Source organism: Phocoena phocoena, chromosome 1, assembly GCF_963924675.1.
Source record: "Phocoena phocoena chromosome 1, mPhoPho1.1, whole genome shotgun sequence".
NCBI lineage: Eukaryota > Metazoa > Chordata > Mammalia > Artiodactyla > Phocoenidae > Phocoena > Phocoena phocoena.
In genome coordinates this window covers 10,509,955-10,534,630 of record NC_089219.1, presented here as the reverse complement: position 1 = coordinate 10,534,630, position 24,676 = coordinate 10,509,955, and the positions used below count along the sequence as shown (strand labels likewise).

General features: G+C 44.2%; 1 pseudogene; it reads left to right on the top strand.

Moving 5' to 3' along the window:
* Window positions 1-289: 289 nt before the first annotated feature.
* Window positions 290-24,676, top strand: part of LOC136119077 (mevalonate kinase-like) — a 53,178-nt pseudogene continuing 28,791 nt past the window's right edge.

Sequence of the window (24,676 nt, the reverse complement as noted above, 5' to 3'; positions counted from 1 at the left end):
TGGTTTCCCTGCATCTCGCAGTAAATATATTGGAGGTTTTTTGTCAGAAGATATTTGCATCTGATGAGTGAGCAGACACATAGCCAGAAACCTAGCTGTGGGGACAGGGGGTGAATAAGAGAGTCCAAAAGTCCCCATAAGAATAGCAGAAGAAACTTCTCACATCTGGCCAAATCCTTGCTTTGGGGCAGGTGATTGATCTTCAGCTATAAGTCCACAGGGGCATCAGGAAGACCTGGGTAGCTGTCTGTCCCTCCACCCAGGAGCACTCTGCGTTATTTCTGAAACCATGGCCTTTGGCATTAAAGAAACTGTACATCCTCAAATGCTGTCTTTGGCAAATTTTTGTCAATCACGACACAATTCCACAGTGGCAACCACGGACGCCGACAGCGGCAGGCTGTGGCTCTATCTGCCCTTCCATCAGACCAGGACCTCTCGCAAGACCAGAGATGCAGTTACACCTCCCAGTGTCGCTGTAGAAGGAGCGAAAGAAGGTGTGTGTTGCGGGGGAAGGGGAATGCCAGGACGTTCTTTATGACTTTGTCAGGGCTCAGCCTGCAGGTATAAGAGGAAGAAACTTAAGATTGCTGTCTCTCTGTCATCTCTCACCTAATGAAAGCTTTAACAGAGCCTTATCACGTCCCCCACCCCCACGGCATGCTGCTCCCTGTAAGTGCGGAGGGCACGGAGCCTTCCCCCATCTTTGTCACCTGCCCAATAGGTGCCGTTGGGGATGTCACCACGAGGCCAACTCTGCCTTCAGAACTCAATGCTTCAGACCAGTCCTTACTGGGTGAAGAAAGGGCAGCAAGCCAGGCCTCATCCCTTAATTACACAGAGCAGGCTGATAATCAAGGGGTAAATTGGATTGATGGCACTCTGTATTCTGATCAGGCACTAAATGCAACCAGTGAACAGTGAACTCTCTCTTCTGGCTGTGTTTTAACTCCACCAGTGGTAATCTGTAGCATTACGTATATAATCTAGGGGAAAAAAATAAACGCATCAGAGCCCGTCGACCAACAGCAACGACCACTAGAATGTTCAAACCCAGCACATTTAATTCGGAGTGTAAATGGCAAACGCCTTGTCAGTTGAAAAACAAAGAAGCAAATTGTCCATGACCCAGCTCTGCACCTTTGAATTATGCCATTTGTTAAGTATACTCTGCATGCATAGAATTAATCCAATTTGGCTCCATGGAAAAGAAATCATTTCCCTTAATGGTGCAATATTAGAATTAACCAATTCGGTCCTTATTTCACAGTCTCTCATTGCAGTCAGGCTGGATGAAATCTCCCAGGAGCTCTCAGAAAGTTTTTGCAAAAGCACCGGGGTGGGGTGGGGCATGGGAGAGAAAAGGTTAGCTAAAAGGAAACACCCACATGTCTCCTGCTACATTTAAATTAGCTCGTGATCACGTACATTTCTTTTCCCTTTTGTGGTGTGAGTCCAGGTCTAGCTTTGCCATTATGTCCAGACACCGGATATAGGTTGTTTGGAAAATCAAGGCAAAAAGGAGCATTTATCTATTAGTCAGACAGGAGATTTATATTTAGATGACATTCTTAGTGGAGCTAATAACTCCATTCAGCAATCAGAGGCACACAATGGAAACACAGCCTTGCTGGGCCCAACGTCACTCCAGGTCAGGTTTTCCATGCTCATCCCCCTAAGTGAATCGCCCTGCCTGGATGGAAGAGAAAATCTGCTAGTTCCAGCTCCGGTGAAGAGTGAGCTGGGTTAATAGAGAACTAAACACTGCTTCCCAGGTTTACTTCCCTTTACAAATTCTGAGTCTCCCTCGCGTGTGTTTGAGGAATGAAGAAGTAATGAGAAACTGCTTTTGCTAGGAGAGGATTTCAATTTCATCTGCTTTGCTTGACTTGGGCTTCTGGAAGCTCTGCCATGGCTGCTGTGATTAGGTACTAATCTAAACTTCCCAGCAGGCTGGGGAGAACTTGTGTGCTTCAAATTGCCTTCCAGTGGCTCTCCGTAGATTATACAATAAAATCGCAAGCTCTTTGGCAAGGCTTTTCACCAGCCTGTTTTAACAGCCTTATCCAGTATCTAACTTGGTACTTCCACAGCCAGAAGAAGGTGACCCCTGTAGCTCAGTCAGTTGGTGGGAAGGTATCAAGTCCTCAGTGTCAACAGAGCTGCCTTACTGTCTCCAGGAATTACACAGCATCCTCCATCCCTGGTTTGTGGAATTCAGAGCCTCTGCCACTTTGATTCCTGACCCCACTGGTCACCTAGCTGTGTATTCCCAGCGTTACCTCTCAGGTTAGAGACAAAATCAGTTGCCCATCTTGGCTCTCAAGTCCTGTCCTCTCCCACCTCTGGTTTTACTCATCCTCCCTCGGTAATCCTCCCCATCCCTGGTTTCTCTTTTGGCTTTGTCTTGTGTTACTGGGCTTGTTTCCCCCTCTGATACGTTAGTGGCCCCAGTGGATTCTGAACAGTATGACATCTTCTGTGAAGTTCTTCCATTCACTCAACAAACGTCTTCATGTGCCAGGCACAGCGCTAGGCAGTGGGGAGGCTCAGGGTAGAGGTCCAGATGTGAGATAACACACAGCCCCTGGGGAGACTGCAAGTTGCTCGGTACACCCGGGGTGCAGAAAGCAGGGCAAGCAGGACGATGCGGTTAAAAGTCGAGGGCCGGGAGTCACACTGCCCCTGTCTGAAGCCGATCCAGCTCCAATTAGAGCTGTTGAGAGGATCCAACGAGATGATCCCCATAACGCATTTGGCACTTTGCATATGCTCAGTAAATGTCAGTTCTCATCATTATCAAGTTCACGGATATTTTCACTATCATTTCAAGCACGGGGGCAGAACACACAGGAGGCACATACACATTAAGGAGTTAGGGCGACATCAGGGAGGCACTGAGAGTCCATTGAAGGCATCGAGCAGGGCTGGGATGGGGGATAACTGTGATGGAAATTCAAAACAATCACTATGGTGGCAGCATGAAGGACAGATTGGAAATGGGCCAGACTGAGAGAGAGGGACAAGTTCAGGAGGCTGGGGCAGTGATTTCAGCAAGAGACAAGGAGAGGGCTTCCCTGGTGGCGCAGTGGTTGGGAGTCCGCCTGCCTATGCAGGGGACACGGGTTCACGGCCCGGTCCAGGAAGATCCCACATGCCGCGGAGCGGCTGCTCCCGTGAGCCATGGCCGCTGAACCTGCGCGTCCGGAGCCTGTGCTCGGCAACGGGAGAGGCCCGCGTACCACAAAAAAAAAAAAAAAAAGAAAAAGAAAAAGAAAAAAAAGAGACGAGGGGAGTCTGAGCTCATGGTGGGGATGGACAGAGGTTGGTGGACTCTATAGGCACGAAGGAGACAGAATGTGGGCAGTGTAGGCACAGTGGCTAAGAGCACAGGCTCTGGGTTTGAACCCTGACCCTGCCGTCCCTATTCTATGTGAACTTGAGCAAGTAATTTGATCTTCTTATGCCTCCATGTTCCTATCTATGCCCTGAGGAGAATAAGGAATGTTATCAGCCTCACAGGGTTGATGTCAAAGTTAAGTTTGATATTGCATGCAATGCACTTAGGGTGGTGTCAAACACTGAGAAAGCGCTCAACAAATGTTGTTTATCATTCTAAAAAATGACAAGACTTGGTGACCCATTAGATAGGCCAGAGAGGAGGAGTCTAAGAAGACCCCAAGGGAGTAGCAGGTTGGGCAGACCAAGGGAATAGAAGGTATCAATGATCATTAAGGACCACCAGCCATCAGATGTAATATACACGTTCCCAAGTTGGGAAATAATTTTGTTTGGAGAAAAAAGTTCGGCCCAGCAGTTCCCAGAGATGTTAGGTGTACAAAAGCGGTCTTGTTAAATAAGGACACCAAGTTTCTTTAGATTTTTCTCTCAATCTCAGAGACTCAAGAATTCCACTCTGTCAACGACACCCAGGAAGGAAGGCAAGCCTCACACCTGCTCCTTCATCCAACGTCTAAGCTGCCAATCCGCGTGCCCTTAAAGCAGAGTATCGAGAAACTTTCAGCAGTTCTTGAAATAAAAGTAGTGTTGAGAAATCAGCCACAATATCAAAACTACAACACGGGATGCATTGCCATGACAACCGAACTCCGTTATTTTCAAATCCTATAGGAAAAATCTAGCCGGCAACAGAACTGAAAGGAAAGCTCTCTGCCTTTTATTCTCAGGAAGGAAGACTGCATGTCCTAAAATGTATCTTCTCATTTTTCTTGAAAATTAGACAAGGCCAAAGCGGCATCTTCCCCATGCATTTCCAGAACAAAGAAAAACATTCTCTCTGCCTACACGAGATAACGAATTACGTCAGTACTGGTCACCTGCAAAATCCTCACTGAGCATCCTTCATCTGGCCAGAACTAGCCACTCTGTAAGAATCAGCTCATGAAGCCTCATGACGAGGAAGGAAACAAATTATTTGTTCTGGGAATCCTCCCTGTACTACTGATCAATTCTTTCTTTGCATATAATTATATCAACATAGAACCTTACTGATACACACGTGGTATTTGGACATACCTCTTCAGGTGCCTCCAAACCAACCCTATGAAGTAAATGACTAATAATTACAAATAGATTATAAACAAATAGTATTCAAGCCCTCCAATTAGGAGGGTTACAAGTTGGCACGCCAGGTAGCATGGAAAAGTCCTACAAATGGCTTTTCAACCAATTCCTGACATATCTATGAGGAAGGAAGGTATCACGTCTATTCTGAAGTCAGGAGAAAAAGCAGGCACAAAATAGATTAGAGGCTTGTATAAAGACATAAAGAAATCCGGGACCTTAAAATAAATATTCATTAACTGCCTACGGTGCAGCTGTTGCTGGGTCAAGAGGCAGAGCTGCTGGTTTAGAGGAGATCGTAAATTCAACTTTCCTGCATACATAAAACAGGTAGGTCCCCTTATACTTGTAAAACCTGCAAAGGCATTTTCTAGCATCCTGTCCTTAAATCTTTAGTAACTTGTGGTACCCTCATTCCTGCAATTCTTTACCCTGGTAATAAACACCCATCTGCCCAAGCTGGAGGAGAAGCGGTTATAACTCCAGGAAAATGGATAAACTGAGAGGTGTGTACACATGCCATGTAGGTGTTGTTGGGTGTTTTTTTTTTTTTCTTACTTTCTATCCCAAAACAAACCTTTGTAAACTACAGATAGGAGCAACCTTTGACAAAGGAAATATTTGAAGATAAATATACTTGAAGATAAATATTTGAAGAAATATTTGAAGATAAATGTCTTTAGTGACTGTAAAAAGTCAAAAGGGGTCTCCACAAATCAATAGCAGAAATGATAAACCTGTTTTGCTCTTTAACAAAACCCCAATGATAAAGAAGGGGGTCATGTCCCAGCTCTAATCTAGGTGGGCTTTGGGCAAACTCTCCTCTCAATCCCCAGAGCCTAACACAGAGGCAAGCTTGTGCAAGAATGCAGCTGGTCAACATCCAGCTGGCTGGCTGGACGTGCAGGGGGAGGTGATTAGATGGTAGACAAATTGGAGCTCCAGGATCCACCAGGATATAACACATCATATCTAGGGCTACAACGTGAGTAGGTCTCCGGCACACCCAATCTGAAAAGCGCAATACTGGATCACTGGTAGAAGCCTGTGCATAGCCATCAACCTTCCCATAGCTCTACTTCCTGCCAGAATGAAGAAGTGTGAGCGGCATTCACCTACGTGCAGTTTCCCAGACACCAGTTTTTACCATAAGTAAAGAGTTGTGCCCCAAGGCTTGGAGAAAGACACCAGTACATGCTAAAAAGCTGTGCAAAGAGAGTTTGGGGAAAGAGAAGCTGCTCCAATGAGATTAGCAAGGCACACAGTAAGCTTGGCAGTACCCATGCCCCTCCAGGGAGCGCAGATTCTAGGAACATAATCTCATTTGGAGGAACCAGCTTTCCCACCATCTCCACAAAGACAGAAAATAAAGACAGGCAAAAACTGGCTCATTTGGGGTCCAGTGGAACTCACTAGTGTGTTCAACGTTTCTCTGTAAGTACCTCTTGGGAGCCATGGTTCCTGAAATGAGAACTCAAAAATGCCCAGTCATCACTAGCCTTAGAGAGAGATGATTGGTATTGGGAAAAAAAAGATTGAAAAAAGGGAGATATTCAACACAATTAGTTGCATTAGCAGCCACTGCTTTTCCTTCTAGTATTTTGGTTACATATTTTAGTTTTAAAAATCCAAATGGTTATAATTATAAGTTAACTATCTGACAAGACAGCTGACTGTAGTCTCGTGAAAAGCAATTATTTTGACACTGATTCCTTTCTACATAGGAGCAGAGTATTGTAACTGCAGTTTGCTAGAAGCTATTGCAACCTTCTCTGATGGGCTCCCAATTTGGCTGGAGTTAATTAATGGGTGTTGGGGGGAGGGGAGGGTGAAGCCAGCATGCAGCTTAACATACAAATTAATTGACATGAAATAAATTAATTAATGTTTAATTTAAATGTTATTAATTTACCAAACAGAGAGAAACAGGCACAGGGTTTGGGGAGCTACGGCATTAGCATCAGCTACAGAGGGATGTCACCGGGTTACCACGGCAACTGCCTCATTAGGCTTCCAGGGGACGCCAGTGCATTGCATGGGGCTGAGGAGCAGTGGGCAGAGGATTCCAAACATCAAACGGGAAATCAGAAATACCAACTAGAACCAAGCAGTGCTTTGAGGATGGGATTCAGGGTAAGCTGTTTATCTGCAGGTGACCTGGGCTCCAGCCTGCAGACAAGAAAAGACAGCATTTGAAACCCAACACGCCATCCTATGGATACGGTATTTGCCCTGGGAGAAGCAGGTGCACCATAGGATGTCAAGACATCCCCAGATGCCCCATCCTTGCTTGAGCCTCCCATTCTTTGCACATGCTGTTCCTTCTTCCTGGAATACCCTTCCATTACTTCCTTTATCTACCTCACCTCCTATGCACTTCCTCCAGGAAGTGACAGTTGGCTGTCCCTTCACAAGCCCTACAGCACCTACTGTATCCTATCGGAGTAACTGTCACTCTGCAATGTCACTGTGAACTCCCTCCCCTCCACCCCCTGACTATGAGCTCCCTGAAAGCAGGGCAGTGCTGCCCACTCTCCAACTGCTATTCTTGGGCCAGTGGCCTTGGCATCTCCAGGAAGCTGGTTAGAAATGCAGGACCTCAGGCCCCACCTTAGACCTACTGAATCAGAATTTGCATTTTAACAAGATCCAAGCACATTAAAGGTGATGAAACACTGCTACATACCACTGCTTCCCTAGAGTGTGGCAAATGGCAGGCATTCAACAAATATTTTAAAACCAAGCCTTCCCTTTATATCTAAACTCTGCTCCTGCCTCAAGTAGCATAGGTGAATCCAGGAGAAGCAGCAGATGGACCATCATTTATTAATGTGGGTATCCATGCATGATGCTGAGAGGGGATTTGGAGCCTCCACTGCAGGGGCTTAAATCCTTGCCCTGGCACTCTATGGCCTCAGGAAAATTACTTAACTGCTTTGTGCCTCAGTTTTGTCATCTCTAAAATGGGGATAATAGTTCATCCATTTAACTGTTACTTAAGCATCTGCTGTGTGCCATTCACTGCTCCAAACGCTTGGGAATCAACAGTGGCCAAGAAGACAAAAATCTCTACCTTCTTGCTTTGAGGATTAAATGAAATTGTGAATATAAAGAACTTAGCCTGGGACATGGAGAAGGTTTAAAACTTTATCATTCTTATTCTCTAAAGCTCTTTAAATATCCTTTTCCTCCATACAAACACTTTTCCTGGCTTGCTCAAATAGAGTTTTATAGTCATAATTGTGGGCTGTCTTGCTGGCATAAGCTGAGGGTGAACTCAGCTGGGGGGAGAGCGTGAGAATGGAGATCACTCCTCCCATAGTATAGCTCCACACTCTTTGCACCCAGGTGAAGAGTATAACTAAAGGGTGATTTGTTTCTTTCATTTCTTCCTTTTTTTCCTTCTTTCCTTCCTTCCTCCCTTCCTTTCCTTGCCTTTCTTCTTTTTTTGGAAATACAAGTAACCATAATGCAGAGGGTCCACTGGAGAGGTAAGATGAACCCAAGTTTTAGAAGGATTTACAGCCATCCAGTATGGTAGCCATATGGGTCATATATTAGCCATATGGGATATTTAAATTTAATATGATTAAATTTAAAATTCATTTCCTCAGTCACACTAGCCACATTTCAAATGCTCGATGGCCATATGTGGCTAGCAGCTACCATATTGAACAGTACAGATATAGAAATTTCCATCATTGCAGAAAGTTTTCTTGGATAGCACTGGTCTATAGCTGTGTTTCTCCAACTTTAATGTGCCTATGAAAAGCCCGAGATCCTGTTAACATGAAGGTTCTGATTGAGTAGGTTTGCAGGGGAGCCCAGAATTTTGCATTTCTGCTCCTACGTGATGGCTGCACTTTGAGTAGACAGGGTGAAGCCAGAGAGTCAGAAAGATCAGGAATTTCCAAATCTTACTGAGACAGGTCTGATTGGGGGTCCCTCATAGACTGTGACTTATTGGGCACTTGACCAGTGATCTTCTGTTGAGAAGTGGTGGAAACCAGGGTCTTCAGAGGACCAGTAAGAACTAATGATGACTGCTGAGTGAGATACATAATATTCATTTCTGGACCACCCCAATCTCTCCAAATTTAAATCCAGCCAATCTCTTCCCCTATGGGCCAACTCACCAGTGGCCTGTTCTGCTCAGAATTCTGGAAGGAACTAAAGAAAATTTAGTGGAAGGACAGGGAAGTTATTCCAAATGATGTTAAACCTAAGACAAAGAAGATACGCTTTGATCTGACTTAATTTTCTTTTACTACATCACCAAAATTCTCACTTGGGATATTTTCAAAGGTTATTATTTCCCTCTTTGGATCCTTGGCTTCAACCTCAGGTGTATATTTAATTATCTAGAAACACTGTTAAAAATATGCATTCCTCTGGGGGCTTCCCTGGTGGCACAGTGGTTGAGAGTCCGCCTGCCGATGCAGGGGACACAGGTTCGTGCCCCGGTCCGGGAAGATCCCACATGCCGCGGAGAGGCTGGGCCCGTGGGCCATGCCCGCTGATCCTGCGCGTCCGGAACCTGTGCTCCGCAATGGGAGAGGCCACAACAGTGAGAGGCCCGCGTACCGAAAAAAAAAAAAAAAAATGCATTCCTCTGGATAAAGAAGATGTGGTATATATACAATGGAATACTACTACAGCCATAAAAAAAGAAATAATGCCATTTGCAGCAACATGGATGGTTCTAGAGATTGTCATAACTTATTTACAAAACAGAAACAGACTCATAGATGCAGAAAACAAATTTATGGTTACCAAAGGGGAAGTGGAGGAGGGATAAATTAGGAGTTTGAGATTAGCAGATACAAACTACTATATATGAAATGGATAAAGAACAAGGTCCTACTGTATAGCACAGGGAACTGTATTCAATACCTTGTAATAAACCACAATGGAAAAGAATATAAAAAAGTATATATATATATAAAGAATATGAAAAAGTATATATATAAATCAATATATATCTGAATCACTTTGCTGTACACCAGAAACTAATACAACATTGTAAATCAACTATACTTCAATTAAAAAAAAAGTCACGCGCAAAAAAAAGTATTTAATGCTTTCCTTGTTGCCACTCCCAGTGATTGATTTACTTGATCAGGAGGAGAGCCCAGGAATCTGTGTTTTTAAGCACTATCCAGGTTATTCCAATGGGCAGCCAGCGTGGAGATCCCCAACTTTGAATAGCCAGCTTCTTCATACAAATGAACTGCTCCCTCCCCTGGGTATATCCCACACCTTCAGTCCATGCTCTGCTACCCTCCACACTGACAGCCTGGGGTCTAACTTGCTTTGAGCTTCATGCCTGCTCCAGGAAAGCCCTTCAGTATTCACCTTCCAGTTCTGTGCACCCTGACACCTGGTGAAAACACCTTCCCCCATCCCTGCCCCTGCCAGGTAATCACTGTCACAGGGAGAAGGACTGAATACATCTCTTGATTTTTCTAAATTAATGAAACAGACATGATACAAACTGGATTATTTTTAAAAGAAATAAATTGTCAATATCTTGACCACCGCCAAGGAATCTGCCGGGTTTTTTTCTGTTTCTTCTTAGTTCTTATGCATGAATACATGGGACCTTTCAAATACTTTTGATATTTTGAAAGTTTTCTATTAGCAATATCTCCCATGATGCTACATAGTTTTCATGGCCACCACTTTAAATGGCTGTGTAAACTTTCACTGAAATGATTTAATCATAATTTATTTCCATGTTGTTGTGTGTTTGGGTTGCCTCTCATTTGTCACTGTTGATAAACAAAGCTGCAGTGAAAGTCTTTCTACATTGAACTTTTTCTGGGCCACAGGCTTTAAGTTTCTCTCGTCAGCCCATGTGAATTTCCAGCTTCAGTCATGCCACGCTTTCTCTCTGTCACCTGATCTATATCTCTAACATGACAAGCCAAAGCAGAATTTCCATTGATGTTTTCCAGTGGGCTGCTCTAGGCATTCGGGTGCAATGATGCTGTACTGTATGAGATTTCCCTATATTCTGTAGGAAGTTTGGCATCCCTGTCTCATCCATGAGATATCAATCATGTCCCTCAGTTACTATGACAACCCAAAGCCCCCCAGCGGCCTGAGAAGCCAGGGTTTGTTGACCTCTGCACATTGCCCATTGGTTTGTCTTGACTTACCAGACCCTGATCAGAGTCCCTTAGGGGAGAATCTCAACAGAAGAGGCTTTAAGAGTCAGCCACACATACAGGATCAGCTCTAATCCCTACCCAGGCAGGCGCCCTCATCCTCACTCACCTGCCTCTCTTCACAACATCTTTGAGTTTGGCTTCTTGGTCACGCCATTCTACCCATACTTGCTTACTGAGAAGACCCTTTTCTTTTTACCTTTCCTTAATTTTCCCTCCACTAACATCTCCTGCATCTTCTCTTATGAACTCCACATGTAGGACACTTTCCAGCCAGTATTCACACAAGAGACGCAGCACAGCCTGTGGGTTAAGATCACAAACTCAGAGCCAGACCCTTGGGTTTGAATCCCTCCTGGGCCACTCTCTAGTTTGTCACCCTAGGCCAGGAGGGTATTTGAGGCCCAGGGAGACACATTTCCTCATCTGTAAGATGGAATGATGATATTAATGAAAACCTCATGGGATTTGGTTGACGAGTCTGCTCAGAAGTCATCAAGTTACCTCATGGTGGAAATGGGATGTAAACCCTAGGCAATTACAAGCAAAACATCAGTATGTTTCCACCAAACCAGCCCACCTCTCTTTCAAGAACATCTGGAAAGCTTTATTATTTTACACTGTCATTAACTATCTAAACCATTTGGAAGAAGAACGTGCAAGAATGGAAATGGTACACTCTTGGGAAATGTAAAGAGAACAGCTCTGTGTTTACACTATCAGTAAGGAGTGCCTGAAGCCTTTGGTCTTTAGCTACAAATACAATAATATAGAAATGCTATACGGCATGACATTTGAAATCCGCAGTGTGTTTGTCTGTTGCTTTAAATAAAAGAAAGAGTGCTATAATCCACTCTGCTATTTTCGAGACCTGTACTCTGCATAGGTCAGAGACTTCTTAATAATCAAGATTGCTATCATCCATTCTGTCCTTGCAATTCTCTTATAATTGTAGCCTTCGGGCTAACATTTATACAAAGCTTACAATGGATTTGCAAAGGTGAAGTTATCGAAAAAGATTTTAAACCACTCAGATTAGATATAAACACCATGACTGAATTTAATGAACTGGAGAAAAAGAAAAGTCAATTTTTGTCACGTATAAAGAAAAGGCTAGAAAGAATGTGCGTTCACACCAGACACGCACACACACACACACACCCCAAGATCCTAGTCGTTAAGCAGTCTCACCTACCCCCACCATCACTCAACAAGATACGAAATCAATTGTCATTCTCTCTCTATTTACCAGGTGCAGCATGGGAAGTCAGGCTGACACTGATCCTTATCCAACACAGAACAGACAAACACATTGCACCTGAGGAATCTTTACCCAAAAAAAGGCATGTTTATTCACATCCCATTTCCTCTCGGAGAATATCAACCCCAGAGAAAACCATCTCCAGTTTGCATCTCATGCTTGCAAATACTTCTTGAATTTCTATTTGGATTGCAGCCCTTGGAGCGATTGGCTTTCCCCAGAGAATGTGAAGTCTATCTCCACCAAAGCTTGAGATGTGATAGGACGCTGAACATCAGGATACCTTGCTTGGGTCCCTCAACATGCTTACTGCATCTAAAATTTCCCCTCCAGAATTTTAAAATAATATCCAGGCACTAACCTGAGCACAGAAGCTGGTTGATTTTCTGATCTTGTGGGTTTTATGGCAATGAGTCTCAAATGTTGGTCAGTATCAGATCACCTGGGGAACCTGGAAAAAATGCAAAGAGCCAGGCTCTCTCCTACTTCAATGAGCCTGGCATCTGTGTTCTTCCTTAGCTGTCAAGGTGATTTTGATATACATAGAAGTTTGAGAACTACCACTTTAACTCCTTGAACTACTAAGCTCCTCAAACTGTTATGTGTATACAAATCACCTGGGAATTGCGATAAACTACAGATTGTCGTTTTGATTTGCATTTCTCTAATGATTAGTGATGTTGAGCATCCTTTCATGTGTTTGTTGGCAATCTGTATATCTTCTTTGGAGAAATGTCTATTTAAAAGTGTCTGCACTTTTAATCCTGTTTAAAAGCAACTTTAAAAAGTGGGCCAGGGACTAGCATACATGGTAGTGGTCTAGAAATCTGTGATAATCACTGAAACCCTTCTGCATTGTGTATTTGATGTTGGAGTGAAGAAGTGTACGTCTCCCACCCCACCCCCACTAGCTGTGTCCAGACCTTTTTAAAAATGGCTCTTTTTCTGATTCAGTTCTGTGACCTCTCCAACACAGTTTAATCTTTGGGGATCTGTAATAAAGGTTTCAAAGGTCTTCTGTCCATTTCTGGATTGGGTTGTTTGTTTTTTGATATTGAACTGTTTGTGCTGCTTGTATATTTTGGAGGTTAATCCTTTGTCAGTTGCTTCGTTTGCAAATATTTTCTCCCATTCTGAGGGTTGTCTTTTCCTCTGGTTTATGGTTTCCTTTGCTGGGCAAAAGCTTTTAAGTTTCATTAGGTCCCATTTGTTTACTTTTGTTTTTATTTCCATTTCTCTAGGAGGTGGGTCAAAAAGGATCTTGCTGTGATTTATGTCATAGAGTGTTCTGCCTCTATTTTCCTCTAAGAGTTTTATAGTGTCTGGCCTTACATTTAGGTCTTTAATCCATTTTGAGTTTATTTTGGGTATGGTGTCAGGGAGTGTTCTAATCTCATTCTTTTACATGTAGCTGTCCAGGTGGATAGACCTAGAGTCTGTCATACAAAGTGAAGTAAGTCAGAAAGAGAAAAACAAATACCGTATGCTCACACATATATATGGAATCTAAAAAAAAGAAAATGGTTCTGAAGAACCTAGGAGCAAGACAGGAGTAAAGACGCAGAGGTAGAGAATGGACTTGAGGACACGGGGAGGGGGAAGGTAAGCTGGGATGAAGTGAGAGAGTGGCATGGACATATACACACTACCAAATGTAAAATAGATAGCTAGTGGGAAGCAGCCACATAGCACAGGGAGATCAGCTCGGTGCTTTGTGTCTACCTAGAGGGGTGGGATAGGGAGGGTGCGAGGGAGATGCAAGAGGGAGGGGGTGTGCGGATATATGTGTATGTATAGCTGATTCACTTTGTTATACAGCAGAAACTAACACAACAATGTAAAGCAATTATACTCCAATAAAGGTGTTTTTAAAAAATGCAGATTGTGGTCCAGTAGTTCTGCAGTAGGATTCCAGAGTCTGGACTTCTAACCACTCACGGGGGATGCAATGCTGCTGACCCATGGTCCACGGAGTAGCAAGGCTCTGGGACAGTGGCTCTGAGCTGTGGATGATTTTGCCCCCCAGTGGACATTTGGCAATGTTTGGAGACATTTTGGGTTGTCAGAATTGGTGGGGAGACTGGCATCTAGTGGAGACAGTAGGGATGCTGCTAAACATCCTACAAGGCACAGGACACACACCCCCCAGCCCCCATCCTGCCTAACCAAGAACTATCCAGCCCAAAAGATCAAGAGTCAAGATTAAGAAACCCTACTGTAGGACACACACATTTAAAAAAAAAAAAAAAAAAGATGGTGAGAAACCTGGCTCATATAAGAGCGTTAGAATGGCTTTATTAGAAGAAATGGTAAAATGAACATCCTTCTCTCAGAGCTGTAGCCACAGAAGGATTTGTGATTTACAGAATATAAAAAGAAACCTACATGCTTGCCCCTCAGGTTCTGAAGTCTCAGACACCTAAAGGAAAGGTGACAAGTGCTGCCAACCACCGGTATTCTTACCAACGTCCTGTTTTCGGATTCCAGATGATCTACATTTCTTACTTTCTACCCAGATACTGCAAAATCATGCACACACAGAGGAAACAGTCTCTGGGAAATCAGATTTTGAACGGTCCTGCTGACTCGATTAACTAAAACCAAAATCTAAGGAAGGACAGGTACATGAAGGTGAATTACCCTGCTGTTCCTGAATTGTCTTAAGAAATAAACTGGACCTTCACGGTGTACATCCAGCATAGTATATCCAGACTCCACCGCTAAATTTCACAAAACAGTTGACTAGTCACCTTGACACATTTAGTCTTACGGCAGTTTTAGGGGGTCTGGGCTCCTCAACTGTTTTACGAAGAAATGATACTTTCCGGTCAGCCTGTCCAAATGTGGAAATGGGCTTTGTCTTATACAGGTCTGGGGTGGGGTAAAGTGAGGTGGGGAGAAAGAGAGTGGATATCCAGCTAAAGATGTTCCCAGGAGTTCGTGCCCAGGCTGGCAAGGAGCCCAGACCAAGGGATGGGTATCGACAGCTTTAGGACATAACACTCTGCTCTTGCCCTCACCCTGCTAGAATAATCTGAAGAAAAGATTTCATGGCAGCAGAGAAGACTCTGGGAAATATCTCCTAGTCAAGAGTAACGCAACCTGTCACCAAGGGATCGACCAGAGTGGAGACCACATTCACCCACTCAGTCGTCCACACAGGTGAAGAGCTCTGAAGGAGAGTTCTCAACTACTGTGTGATGGATACGTGCTTGGCACCACCCACTGGCTGGTGGAGATCATGCTGGATGAAGTCATGGTGATCATGGTGGAGGAAAGGGAACCTTGGCTGAGGTGTGTCTGTAGAAGCTTAGGGGTAAGATAGGTGGATAGTTAATGAAGGGAGAATGGTCAGGAGAAGAAGATATATCACAAATATCCCCAGATGTGCTGTGATCAGCCTTCAGGACCTGGTTCGCATGTCTCTACCTCCAAGAAGCCCCTGCTTACTTTCCCAAGAAGAAAGATTGTTTCCCTATTTGTATTCCCAACAGGTCTTGGTACATGGCTGGATCATAGAGCTTATTGCAAGTACTGAAATTGTGTGTGTGTGTGTGTGTGTGTACGGACTGTGAGCTCTGGGTGGGAAAGGCCTGTGCCTTTACTCACCTTTGAACCTACCCTGGCACCCATCTCAATGGCCAATGTCCTACAAATATTTCAACATGATGGATGTCTCAGAGATAGGGGAAAGGGAGGGAACAAAGGTACAGAATCAGTCAGATCCAAGGGTCTAGTGACCCCATGGAGAAGTCATTTGTTTTCCAAGCCCAGCAACTATTCCTTCTTCCCTCTGATAACCCCACTCCTTCCTTAATTTTCTCAAGGAGCACCCAGCTCTCAGTTGACGTGGCCCAGGAGGGGAACTCCTTTCTCTCTATTTCTGAGAAATGGGTACATGATCCAAGCCTGGCCAATCAGGGCATTCTGTCCCCCCAAGGCTCAGGGATTCTTCAAATGTGGACCCGTAATCCAAGTCGATCAGTGAGACTTAAATCTGGGTTTTTTTGGAAGCCCTCTTTCCGCTGGGGTTGCTGTCTATGAGGGTGTCACTATGAGAGGTCTCCTCTAAGGAGAACATGCTCAAAGATGAAGATGAAGCCAGCATGGAGCAGGTCAGAGCCAAGACTGTGGAGAAACCAAGTCCTTAAGGTATTGGTGAGTCCCTGAAAACTACTTGCTCTCTCCAGAGACTTCTACTTACATGAGCCAATAACTTTCCTTTGAGCTATGCTTACAATTAATACATCCCTGAGTAATATACTCCAGTCCAATGGGGTGCTTCTAAAGGACCCCAAAACGATGCAAGGCCTGGTTATTCTTCTCTTGCCATTGGCTACAGGCTGCCATCAAAACCCCGAGCTAGGGGCTTCCCTGGTGGTGCAGTGGTTGAGAGTCCGCCTGCCGATGCAGGGGACACGGGTTCGTGCCCTGGTCCGGGAAGATCCCACATCCGCGGAGCGGCTGGGCCCGTGAGCCATGGCCGCTGAGCCTGCGCGTCCGGAGCCTGTGCTCCACAAGGGGAGAGGCCACAACAGTGAGAGGCCCGCATACCGCAAAAAACAACAACAACAACAACAAAAAAAAACCCTGAGCTACATGCAAATCAGCCAGGGATGTATATAATACAGGCACAGCACATACCCCCACCAAGGCCGCACACTGTCATCTAAGGGTTTAGGAGCAATCACCACTCCCTGACACACCAAGCCACCGAGTGCAACAGGCTTGACAGCTTTCTCCACTTGGTTACGTACTCAACCTATATCATAAGCAGTGGGTTCAGATAAGAGAAGATCAGAACTAGCAGTTCCAACCTACTGGGATTTTCTTTTGCTGATACACTTCATGCTTTTGGCCAACACAGACACACAGAGGCACAGCTTCTAATATTATTAAAACAACAGGCAGCCATTATCAGGAGAGGTGGCTCTAATTACACCAACACATCCGGAATATGGCAGCTAATAAACTGTTTGGGGGTGTATGGTATTTTTCAAGCATCCAGTATAAATTTTAAAACATGTTAAATAAAACAAGTCATTTCTAAGCCATAAGTATGCAAGTGAGAGTTAAGTTTCTCTTGGCCTTTTGTGGGCCAGTACTAATTAATCCTATACACGAGAAAAAAGCTTTTTAAAGTTAAAATGTCACATATGCGCAAATTATCGTGACTATCAAATTATAGCTGTTATTGTTAGCTCTATAGAGTTGCCCAGAAGGGCTAAGATCCTCAAGTTTACATGTGAAGATTAATAAGCTCTGTCTTTCTGTCTTTCTTTTGCTTGTCAGTAAGTTTTGCCTAGAAGCAGATATCATTACATCATAACATCAACTCACCCACTGTGTGTTGGGCCATAAGCTATTGAAATAAACTTCACACAGCAGATAGGCACTACAAAAACTGGGAATAAAAGCATGTAGTATAGCTAGATCAGACACATTAAAAAGCTTTTGTTTTATTCTGATTCAGAGGAATCTCCCCATCTGCACCAAATCAGAATCCCTCTATTCACCTCTGCTGTAGATTAAGCATCTTACAGGCATATTTTAAAGATGTCCACGTTGGAATGAGAGATCATGTGTAAGAGTGTGTGTGTGTGTGTGTGTGTGTGTGTGTGTGTGTGTGTGAGTGTGCAGGGCTTAAGTGATGGAAAGAAAGAAGAGAGAGATTTATTGCCCCAACCTCCTCCACAGGTAGAATTTTGTTCCTTTGTTAATAACCTGGGTAAACTGTTCAAAATTGGGCTTATCTGTTGAAATGAGTCTTCTCATTAATCCTTGGGGAAAATCTTCCTATAAGGCATTCATCTGGGTGATGAAATGAACCCCTCCCAATAACATACCCTGTTTTGTTGTTAAAGAAAAATCTTGCAAACATAAATGTCAATATATGGTTTAAGCAAGCTCATTTAGTTTTGTTTAGAGAATTTTTATTAGTGTTTGTTTTTGAGGTACTTTTGCTAATCAGTCAAAATCAATTGACAGGTAGGAAAATACATATGATCAAAAGGGATAGAAACATCTGTTAGGAAAATGCATGGCATTTTCCAAACAAATGCCACAAATCCAAAGGTGTGGCAGCTTGGCCAAGGTTGATGAAGGGAGAAAGAGAAATGGTTGGGAAGAAAGCGGGAAAGGGGAATCAAGTCCGGAAAGTTTCCTAAGAAAAGTGTTTTTTTGTTGCTTGGCCTTTTTGGCAAAAGGGGAACAGCTCCTTCCTCTATATTCTCACTTTCCTTGCCTCGTCTGTAACCTTCCTTTCTACTTTGCACAGTTACTTGCATGAAATTTACCATAATGGAGTGGCATGCTTATTTGTTTTTCTGGTTTTGGGGTTTTTTAAATTTTTTATTGATTTTATTTTTGGCTGTGTTGGGTCTTTGTTCCTGCACGCGGGCTTTTCTCTGGTTGCGGCGAGCGGGGGCTGCTCTTCGTTGCGGTACACAGGCTTCTCGTTGCGGTGGCTTCTCTTGTTGTGGAGCACGGGATCTAGGCATGCAGGCTTCAGTAGCTGTGGCACGCAGGCTCAGTAGTTGTGGCTCGTGGGCTCTAGAGCGCAGGCTCGGTAGTTGTGGCGCACAGGCTCAGTTGCTCCGTGGCATGTGGACTCATTCTGGACCAGGAATTGAACCTGCGTCCCCTGCATTGGCAGGCAGATTCTTAACCACTGCACCACCAGGGAAGCCCTGGCAAGCTTATTTGGACAAAAAGTTCCTGGAGAGCTGGGACCATGGCCATGGGAAGTACTCAGTGGATAAGCAATCATGTTCCTCTAGGGAGGAGCCATCTGGTCTCTCTCTCCACCCAAATCTGATGCTGGTACATTTCCGCCACAGGTTTCCCATCATTGGAATTATTTATTTGTTCATTCATGCAGACAGCTTGGGCCTACTGAGTGCCAGGCACTGAACTTAGCCCAGACAGTGCCTCTAAAGTCACAATTGTTCCAGATAGAGGCAGCCTTCCTGCCTCCTCCAGATGCCCAGGGACAATAGATCAGTTGAATCAATTGGCCAGGGATCAAAGAAAAACATAGAGGTTCTGGAGAACAATCCAAGTCAGCTGGTGAGTGGCTTCTCTCCTGTCTCTGTTCTACATGACTTCATTAATTCCACACTATTTACGGAACATCAACTATGTCCCAAACCTCCTTCTAGGCAGTGGGGATACAAGAGTGAACAAAACAAAAGCAAACTCCAAAACCCTGCCTTCACAGAGCTTACCTTCTAGAGGGGGAGAGAGAGAGAAATAAGAAAAGTATAGAGCAACTACACGTTAGCCAGTGATAAGTGCTAACAACTTCCCTGAGCCTCAGTTTCCTCATCTGCCAAATGGGGATAATAATGTGATCACGGGGATGTTTGAAGGACTAAATGAGTTAACCCACATACAGCATTTTGATCTGTGCCTGGGGCACATATGCTCCGTAGATGTCAGCCATTATTATTGTGATCATTATACTGGCTAGCATTCAGGTGGCGATAGCTTAGCAACACCTTGTGGCTTCCGTGGAGTGCTGGCGAGGGTGCTTGGCGCCCACGTACCCAGGCATGACAGCTCTGGGTGAAGATAAATCACTCTTTGTTTGGGCTCGACAAGTGGAAACAGAATACCAACACAGTCTTCTCCCACGCTGGAAAAATTCCACACAGCATGTGCAATGCCCTTTCAAATTAGAGGGGGAAAGGATTAGAACACAATGAAGGATTTTAGTCAAGAGGGCAAGAGCTACATTTAATCCAACAGAGCCTCGGAACCCAGGTGAGGCAGCAGGGCAAAACAGAATTCACTCTGTGGTCAGATAGGCCTGCTTTACATCTTAGTTTACCACTTACTTGGTAAAGTGACTTAGGCAAGTCATTTTTCCCCTCCAGCCTATACAGTGCAGGGGACACGGGTTCTAAGATTCCCTGGCCAGGGAACTAAGATTCCCACATGCCGCAGGGCAACTAAGCCCACGCGCCACGGCTACTGAACTCATGTGCCTCAACTAGAGCACACGTGATGCAAACTACAGAGCCCACTCACCCTGGAACCCGTGCGCCACAACTACGGAGGAACCCACGTGCCCTGGAGCCTGAGTGCCAAAACTAGAGAAGAGAAAACCTGCACACCACAACTAGAGAGAAGCCCACGCACTGCAACCAAAGATCCTGCATGCCTCAATGAAGATCCCGCACGGCACGACTAAGACCCAATGCAGCCAAAAATTAAATAAACAAACAAACAAACAAATAATAGGCTAAGAGAATGCATAGGTTCATAGTGAAAACAAATGCATGTGTCTGGAATACAGAAAGTGCTCAATTAATGTAGGTTGCTTTTCCACCTCTCCTAAGAAGGAGAAATGGTCAGTTTCTACAGTGGAATTGTAAATGTTGTACAAGTTACTTTCTGAACCTAAACTTGAATCAGAAGGTAAATGTTTACAGACACGCATTTGAGGCTATGTAGTCTTCTGTAGAGAAATAAGAATGAAACTAAGGAGTAAAGACATAAAAGCAGGTGCAAGCATCTTAAGGATGGAATTTGCAATGGCAGATTCCCAGGAAACAGCCCAAAAAGGTCCCCAAGCCTTTGCCTCTGATTGGCCAGACATTCTTGAGAGAAAGAAGAGATGTGATCTATTTTTGAAAATATACTACCTACCTCTGAGGAGGAGAAGAGAAGACACATGTTCTACTTGCCTCCTGCCAGACTGACAAGAAACTGACCAGAACTGCTGCCAACTCATCTCAAGAAAACATTTTTTTTGAAGAAACTATAAGAGACAAGCTTGATCAAGCTAAGCTAGTTCCAAAACTCTGCCAAAGCAGCAAAGGCATTTTCATTTATGTTAACTGCCCTAGAATTAACCCAGAAAAGAAAATCCCAAATGCACACATAAAGATTACTGCATTTACTTTCTAATGCAATAAGAGCAACATGAAGGCAAACTCCAGTTTCTCTGTTTTCTTTCTGGATCCTCAAGGAAACAGTAGGTTTTTGTGAGTTTTGTAAAATATACCCACTCATCGATACGCCAGCTCTGAGAGGCTAATGGGAAATAAAGGCCATTAACACAAGGACAAAGGTCTAGGGGAAGCAAAACCACAATAAAATCTGTTTGGGGCATAGCTGATAGAAACCCGTAAAAGGAAAGTAGGAAAATTCATGCCAAGGGAGATGTCCTGACAATTCACAGAGGGTCCACAGTGGGACATGTACAACCTCACCAGTGAGCCCCAAACATTGACCTTCTGGGAGTCAGGAAGCCTGAGTTACACATACGCCTTTGATCTCAGTTATGGAACCCCAGGTACATTACTTTAGTTGGCTGCTCCTCAGTTTCCTCACCTGTGAAATGGGTATAATATTTAACCTTGAGGGGCTTACATAGGATATTGTTCATGGAAATGCTCTGTGAGCCAGAGTGCTGTGTGAGTGAGGGTTAGATCACACACAGGCAGGGAGATGTGCTTACATTTTCCTTACTGTAACATGGAGTATGTGTGAAGGGTTTGATACATACAGCAACGGTTCATCTCAGAGCCCCGAATTATCCTTTTTATTTAACACCAGGCTTTGGCAACACTTACTGCATTGGGAGAGAAGAGATATGAACACCCCACCCCAAGATGTTCAGAACTGAGATATGCTCTGAGTAGCGTGCCTGGATACCCGGCTAGCCTAGCAACAAGACTCAGAACTGTCACATTCTTAAAGGGACATGGAATGCTCAGGTTTAAGGGCATGCAGCCCTACGTTTCAGGCCTCAACAGTCCCCACATCTCTGGTCACGTGGAGGTACCTTCTGGGGAGGCCCGGTGTCCCAGAGTGGTGGAAAGATCATGGTGCCCTGGAATCAGATAGCAGGGTCTGACCTCTCACCACCTCACATGGCAGCTGCTGGAGCTTGGGGGATGTGTTTCAACTTGATGAGCTTAATTCTCCTCTGTAACATCCCACCATGAATCTCACCTACCTCCCAGGGTTACATAAAATCACAGATGTATGCACTTGGCCTCATTAAATAATGTAGGACAATAAGGAACTGCTAAAGGGTGTTACCAGCGACACCTAGGCCTGCAGAGTGAATGCAGGTCTTCGTTCCAGGGAGCTTTACAAAGCCCTTCCCAATAGACAGGGCCCTCACCAGGGCATTCCTGGACTCTTTGGCCCTCCCTTTAAGACAAAAGAAGATTGAGAGAGAGAAAAGTCTTGTAACTCAAAAATGCATTTTTCTCTATCGGCACACACATAATATTGGCCAGCAGTAGTAAAATATAATTATCATAATGCATTTCCTCAAAGGTCAGTTTTTATATCTTCAACTGGGTTAAAAAGTGAATTTTGTCCAAATCAAGAAATAACTTGAGAGGTGTAAAAAAGAGAAAGAGATTATAGTAAAATCGATATTAGCAAGAGTGAAATTGCAAGACTAGAGGCAATAGAAACCTCTCCTAAGCCAAGGAAAGAGATCTCATCGTAAAATTATAATAAATTACTTTAGTTTTATCTCTGGGCAAATTGCTTGAATATTAGTATCACTGAAGCTACATTTCCTCTCAACCAAAGAATGCAGTTCGGCCTTGGCTCCAGTACAAATCAGATTAGGGCAGCAGCATCCTGACAATGTTATCTTATTAACTTGTAAGGAGCTCATTATTTTAAACATGGCTCCACTTTCTCGCCTTCTCAGGCTTTCCTCCAAGATATCATTTTTATTTAGATGCTACATCCTGGTCCTTCCAACCAGACTATTTATGGATATTGATTGTTGAATTTCACATCATTTTCATGTGTTACACAATATTACTCTTCCTTTGATTTTTTTTCCCCAACCATTTAAAAATGTAAAAATCTTTCTTAGCTTGCAGGCTAAAAGAAATAGGCAGTGAGCTGGATTGGACGCACCGGCCAGAGTCTGACTTGCTTTAATTCTTCTGGAATGGTCACTGCTCTGACCTTGCAGAAGCGACAAGAGCTAAGTGCCCAGGCATCCTTTGTAACCCTGGGTCCTGGGACAGCTCAGCATCCTCCCACATCTCTGACATTTTGACAGGTGATTCTCTCTTGTCTGACTCAGAATGGTAACACTTCCAAGCTGTTGGTCCCACACCCTTGTCTAGATGACTTTGAGGTTCCTCAGTGTCTCAGGTTGTCCAGAAAATCCCAGATTATGTGGAAAAACTATAGTAGTCACAACATAGCACCCAGCCTTCCTCTGCTGTAAAATGCTACCGTTTCACTGCAGTGTAGTGAAAAGGACGTAGATGGCTGGCTGGCAGGGTAGAGAGTTGTCACGAGAAAGAAATGGAAAAATTACAAAAGGTACATATGAAATAACCTTTCAAAGTGGAGCTCCCTGGAGCTATTTAATGCAAGGGCAGACAACTCACATTCCTGAGGCCCCAAGGGAGCCCTGCTATCACTGCCTTTGCTGGGTTGCAGGTGCCACATTTGAACCAGAATTCACTGGACCAATCCCAGGTCGATGAAAGGCCCTGAAAACTCCAAAACCAACATCGTCAAGTTCTACAGGCTTCCAGCAAATGTGGTGCCTGGTCAAATCAGCATCTTGCCTCTCTGGAGGGGACTCTTCCCAGAGTGAGAGACCCATACCGGTGTTGGTCCCTCGGCACAAGCTCACTGAGGGGCTGCCTCTATTTCATCCAAGACAACAGAGGGGTCAGCATGGTTTCTGTTTGATGATGGTGTCAGAAAAGTATGGCAAGGACAGAGACTTGGTACTAAGGGTTCACATTTCCTAGCTTATTTTCCCCCAAAACCTTCCTCTTTGGGACCTTTCTCTGCATCAGCACAAATTCCATGATTTTGGAGTTTCATGTCCTACAGAACATCCTCTGACAAATGATGGTGTAAACCTGGCAGCAAAGTTCCTGGTACTGCCAAGGATAAACAGAGTGACACAACAGAAAACCTCTGTGGGTTGTCTGTCCTGCCCGATGGAACCTCACACATCGACTACGGCACATAAGGCCCAGCTCCAGATCCAACTTTGTTTCTGCATATTTGAAAACAATCCTGCATACTTGAAAAATTAGCTCACCAGATTCTGTTTAGTTGGTTTCCTTTTGAAAGTGGCATTTAGAGAAACCAGAACGAACTTGGAGACGGGCAGCCAGGGGAATGAGGAATCTTGAAACCATATCTTTAGAGAAAGACTTGAAGGAACTGGGGATATATATTCCGGAAAAGTGAAGACACAGAGAGAGGTGAGCAGATGAATGCTGTCACCATCTTCAAATATCTCAAGAGTTGTCACAGGGAAGAGAAATTAGGAAGCTGACCTCAGATTAACTGAGAGGTACCACAGGGCAGGGATGCTCAAGTCTATCAGACTCAAAGTCCTCTTTTTAAAACATACAGGCAGACCTCGGAGATACCACAGGTACAGTTCCAAACCACTGCAGTACAGTGAGTCGCATGACGTTTTTTGTTTCCCAGTGCACGTAAGTCATGTTTTCACTGTAGTCTAGTCTATTAAGTGTGCACTAGAATTACGTCTAAAAGAAATTCCTTATGCATGTTAACGTACATACCTTAATTAAAACATATTTTGTTGCTAAAAAAATGCTAACCATCATCTGAGCCTTCAGTGAGTTACAATCATTTTGCTGGTGGAGGATATTGTGAGAATTACCAAAATATGACA